This window comes from Struthio camelus, chromosome 3 (assembly GCF_040807025.1).
Source record: "Struthio camelus isolate bStrCam1 chromosome 3, bStrCam1.hap1, whole genome shotgun sequence".
In the NCBI taxonomy this organism is placed as follows: Eukaryota; Metazoa; Chordata; class Aves; order Struthioniformes; family Struthionidae; genus Struthio; species Struthio camelus.
The window spans coordinates 142,104,307-142,110,358 of NC_090944.1; positions in this window are offsets into that span (position 1 = coordinate 142,104,307).

A 6,052-nucleotide genomic window follows, 5' to 3' on the forward strand; every position below is an offset into this window, starting at 1 on the left:
GCGAGCCCCCGAAGGCAACAGCGCTGCTGGCTCCTCGTGGCTCTGGCCTCCCCGAAAAGAGAAGGTGAGGCAGGAAATTCCCAAACAGACATTCAGCTGCTCTTCTTCTTATACGCAAGCGAGGTCAGCTCTTACTAATGTTGACCACATTTTCAGGGGGGAGTCCAGGAGGTCTACTCAGAGCAATGGCAGCAGGTCCAAGGGAAGAGCTGTGAAGAGGCAAGCAAGGAACAGGCTAAGAAATGTGCAGAAACGCACACAGGATTTTCATTAAGCTTAACGGAGATGGTGGAAATTAATCTTTGGGGCAAGGTTTTGAAAACTTGCCTCGTGATTTTATCAATGCAAAAAGTATCTGTTGTCTCCTTTTATGTCTCGTGTTCTCTATGTGCTATTGTAAGTAATGGATTTTGATATAAACCCACTTCCCCACCCTCCTAAAAAAACGTAATGATGATTAGTGGGCTGAGTGGTCCAAATAAATAAATAAATAAACAAAAGAAGAGAAAGCAAAGAGAGAAGTTTATTATTGATTATCCACATGTAGCAGGCATTTTATTACCCACATATCTCTAAGTGGCAGTCCACCCCTCCGACTTGGGGGATATACAAAATTCCATTAGATAGCAGATCTTGAGCGTAGATGGCTGAATAATGCCAGAACTGTGACAGTTCATACCCTTAACCCGGTACCAGGTCTCTTCTATCTCACAGAGATTCTCCCTGGAGACAGTAACTATTTTTCTCTTTTTTCTGATCTGCTATCATTACTGAGAATATAAATTAAAGCCAGGGAGAGAGTTAGTGTCAGACATGCAAGCGATGCATCACAACAGTACAATTTACATAACAAGTCAGATAAAATCTAAGCGTTAGAGTGTGCACACTTGTTGGCATGACAGAGGGTTGAAATCCTGAGAGACAGACAGATGCCTCTTACAAGAAAGAGGAGGATGGAAATCTTTTCAAATTCTGCGTTAAGTCCAACCTGCCCATCCATGGAGTTGTTGCAGCGCGGGAAGGCACATGTCACACACTGCAGTACTGCTCAATCTGCAACAAGGTTCCAGCTCACAAAAGCGAAATTCCTTCTAACAGTTCCTGAAAGCAGGGATTCAGACAGTGATGTCTTTTTGAAGCTATATCATAATTTATAATTGGTTGTTAATTAATGTCAGATCACAGTGGAATTCCTATGGAATTACATAGCAGAGTCTTTTTAATTACCAGTTTATAATTATAAATCTCATTGGAATGAATAACACAGGAACTGCAATAAATAATAATCATCTTGGAAAATTTCTTTGGCTAATAAAATCTTCATGCGTGTATCTTCGGGAATCTTAGAACAGTAATCTTCAGTTGGGTCTGAATACATTTTCCATGATGCAGGATTCCCCTTCATGCATTATGCAGACAAAATATATTTTTTGACTGTTGCAGCTGCAGCAATTACATCTTGTGAAATGAAAAAAGGTACCTCAGGTCTCTTAGCACTACATCTCTTGATACCTACGTACCGTAGATCACTAAGATAAGTCTTTTTCCAGTGTTGCTCTGCAGTTTTGTCATTCTCTACTGATTCACCCACACAAAGCCCTGAAACTAGCCTCTGCTGAGAGATATTCTCCATGCAATCACATAGTAGAGGCCTGCAGATTATTGTTCAGGTCATCCTGATCTGGGCTGCACTTACGTTTGATTGAGGATGAGGTGACTAGTACTGTACATGTTCGCTGTTAATTAAATGCACCCACGGCAGTCTGTCCTCTGTTCTGCTGCACACGTTGGTGCCTCTCTAAACACCCACGGGTCCCTCTAAATGCCATATTACAACCGTAACAGCTTTACACCAGTGTCCCATAGATCAGAAGCTGATCCAGTATTTCTGCTGTTATGAACCTATTTAATTATCTATTTTCCTCCCTTCTTTTGAGGACAGTGGAGGCACAGAGGAATAACTGTAGTTTATCTTTGCGCTGGCTGAAACGACACAGGAGGAGGAGGAGGAGGCGGCTGCCTCCCCCAGTAGGAGTGCCACCCCGGCGCGGGACCCCCGCATGCACCTCCCCTGCTCTCGGCTGGCGTCGCTCCTGAGCAGCTCTCGGACCTCACCCCCAGGGCGCCCCTGGCAGGAGCAGGAAGGCTCTGAATTTGAGTTCAATAATTTTTATCCTAATTGCATTCCCTTTTCCCCACCATTTGCTGGTTGGCAGCCTGTCCTGAGCCTCGCCAGTTTGTTTCCAACTCCCAGCGAGGCCAGTCGCTTCCTCTCATCCTCGTGACCGCTAGCTACTCTTTCCAGCCTCGCTCCTAAGACTCTCTCTTCCTCCACAAGGACAGACGTGATTCAGCTGGTGAGCCCCTCCTCCCCACTGGGCACCGTTGCAGCAGTTTTCCCTGCTCCTTGTTGTTTTCCCGGGGACTTCCTCAGCTCTGTTTCCCTGTGCCTTTGATGCGGCAGTCCTGCACTTCTCCCTTTGCCCCATGCACAGCTGCGGGAAGCTGTAAACCTGCCAATGTGCACTTTGGTAAAACTTGTTGCAAATCTGCCAGGTTTCGTTTTGGGAGCCAAGGAATCCAGGCTTACAACATAATCGATACTAACAACTCAACAAAGGAACTACAGCCCTTACCTAAAATAAAAGACAATCACAGTGAATCAAAGGTCACGTTTTAAAGCAAAGTGCAGAGGGACATTGGGAAATAAGAACAAATGTATTCCAGGCTACAGCGGAGTTAAACCAGAGAAGGATTTGGCTAAATAAAACATAAGAAACCTATTTCCTGTACTAATTACTCCCCTTCTTAGAGAAGTGTAATGTTGGCATCAGCCTTCATTCTAAATTGCACCACAAAACCCCAACACTTAGCAACGTTTTAGCATACACATTAGGCAGGCATTTCACAACTCTTATTTTGCCTAGCTGTTGTTTCTTTGCTGACAAATTTTAATTGTAGGTTTTATCAAGTGCAGAGATGCTCCTTGCACAGCAGAAAACCTAAGGAAACACACTTCCGGGCTTTCAAAAGAAGTAACACTGTTATTTGATTCTCCATTTGTTTTTCATTCCACTTTCCAAAAGTGTCCATGCAGTAAATGCAGGCCAGCACCCGCAACAGGGAAACTCCCACGCCCAGAGAGTGGTCTCCCTTGAGTAGACAGGTTACATGCACAGCACTGACGGTCCACTGAGTCAGGTAACAGGACAGGGCGTTTCTTCTAATTCATTTTGTCGTGGCGAGAAACAAAAACTACGGCACGTTAGCAACGGCCCGGCCCACGGACGCTGGAATTAATCAGACTCAAGTCTGCCTTGCCTTAAATCACGGGGTCACGCGAAGGTGGGGAGAAGAACGCATAGCCATATCTTTTTGGGACCGCATTGCCCATTCTGCCAGAGCTAACGGCATCCCAGCATTTGGGATTGCTCATTACTGCAATCACCAACATCCCCACATACATATTCAGGGAAAGTGTCAGAGCTCTCACATTTGTATTCATTTTACTTTGACTTGACTGGAATCATAAAAGGAATGTGAAAACGAGGAGAGCCTGTTGCTGAAATGAAGTTGAAATTTTTCCCCACAGAAACTTGGGTTCATGACAGCTTTTTGTTGGGCAGGACATTAGCCTTTGGTAATTTATTGCTTTTAGATTAAATCTGGGGAAACTCAATATTGCAGTTGAATGATTAGAGCAATACCCCTCGGAGTAATAAATTTTCTTTGGTGCTGTGCATCTCCCGATCATGTTTCCCTTCTAATTACATTTACATAAATGATATTCTGCAAAATTAAATTAACATTCAAACCGTTACACTGGCAAGGAGAGACAAAAATTAGTTACAAACTTACATCCCTAAAAAAATGAAATGACACCTCGTCCTTCTTACAAACTGAATCACTGCTATCCCCCAAAGTGTCACACGCACAACTGACTACTCTAGTTGGTTAATCACCGATCCAGCCGTTCTGCTCCCCTTCTTGGACATTTATAACATCAGGTCCTGGTTTCCACAGGGTCTCATTAAATAGGAGCAATTGGTGACGATCCAAATTTGGCCCATTTAAGGGCTCTGTTCAGACCTAGATTTGATTTCTCCAGTTTTGGCCGCAGCCATTCCTCTGGGCTCCCCTGCCTTGGCTCCAGTCCACTGCTCCTTCCGGAGGGAGCCAGGAGGTGCTTGACGGGGCTCCCCGGGAGGTAAGACAGCAGGTACTGTCATCCCAATGAGAAAAAAAGCATGCCAGTGCACTGCCGGCATCTGATGCCAGCCTTTAAAAACAATCTCCAAGATGTGACGTTTAAATTGACTGCGATACGTTATGCTGATGTGCCTCAGGCCACTAATCTTCTGCCTGCTCAACCTATTTTCTCTGCTCTGTGTGAAGAACCGTAGCTTTTGCAGAGAAAAAATATGGGGTTTATTTCCTAACACCTACATGGAAAAGCGCTATTTTTGTTGTCCAACAGACGATTTGCCCCTTCAGACACGCACCCACCATAAAGGCAGAATACGTTCATCTCCTTTCTAGCTTATTTTGCCTTGTGGTGCCACTAACAAAGAGCCAAATAAATGTGCAAAGAACGCATGTCCTGTTCTATCGGTGCAAGGCACCCCCTGATTTCATTTGTTTACCATACATCCGCTGGATTTAACACCACTCTATTTTCAGTCAGGAATTTGTTTGATTACTGAACCTTATCCTGCCCTCCCGATAAAGAACAAGTACTGCTAAATCTCTAGCGATATCAATTTTTATGCAAGTATGCTCAAACGGCATGCGCAATTTTGGGGGACAGGTAATGTATATGACAAAAAAAATCAATATACACTCATTATGCAGAGTTTATATATAGTACATTCCTATATATAGTCATGAATAGCACTAAAACCGGCAGCTTTACTGTAAGTGTGTCTATTTGCGGGGAAGTGTTCTGTATGTGTGCAAATTAGGTATATTTCAGTGTGGGGAAAAATGCAATTTTTCGAGGAAATACTAATGTAAAAATGTCAAGGCCTTTGATTAAATAAAGATCGTACACATGCTACTTTCCAGTTTGAAACCTGGACATTTTTGGCATCTCAGTTTTTGAAAGCAAAGTTCACATTCAACAATTGAATTCCCTTTTTGAAATAAACCAGCATTTGCATTTTAACATTTTTCAGTTTACTTGGCAAAGAATTTTTTTTTTCCTCCCAAAAAAGAATACTGGGCAGCCTGGTGTTTTTTTGAAAGCCTAACTTAATTTTCCCTAAACTTCACAGTTTCCATACTTCTACAGGCTCTAAAACACATACAATTAATTAGTTGTAGACATAACATTTGGAGGTCCTGTTTGCTCAAAGTGTTTGATTGCAGTGAGTCATCTGCATGAGAATCCTCTTTCCAGGACTGCGTTTCATTCCTCTCTGCCTCATACTGGTAGACTGAACGTGCCAAACACTTCCGAATTTCTGTTAAATAACGTCGTCTCACAGTATGATGGCCTAGGCCCATTCAGAGTCATAACTGAAGTCTTCGGCACACAAACCGCTTGGAAAGACTGGGCCGACTTATATGTTCAGGATCATATGCCAAACATCTGTTTCACCGCCAGGAACGTTAGGGCATAACACCAGAAATGGTATGCAAATCAGGCAGGAAATCTTGGTGCAGGTTTGCAATCGTGACAAAGAGGACAGGAGACTAGATTTCATTTCAATGGAACCAACTCTCGGGCTGTGTAAGACTATGAACTTTCAGTGAAATCTGTGAGTCAATGAAAACTCAGAGCAGACAAGGAGATGGGGAACGTAATAGCACCAGACCAGCAGATACATTTACAACAATATTATACAACAAAATTCAATAAACCTTTCCTTCCTCAAGGACGCAGAACTATAGCTCTAGAAGACAGAACAATTTAACCAAAATGTCATAACTAACTTCCATTGCTAGCATTAAACTTCAATTTACTTCATTTCATCAGTATCTTACGTTATTGTCATTATCGTTGCCACAGTATTTTTCCATATTTAAAACACAGCATGGCTTCAAGTCACAT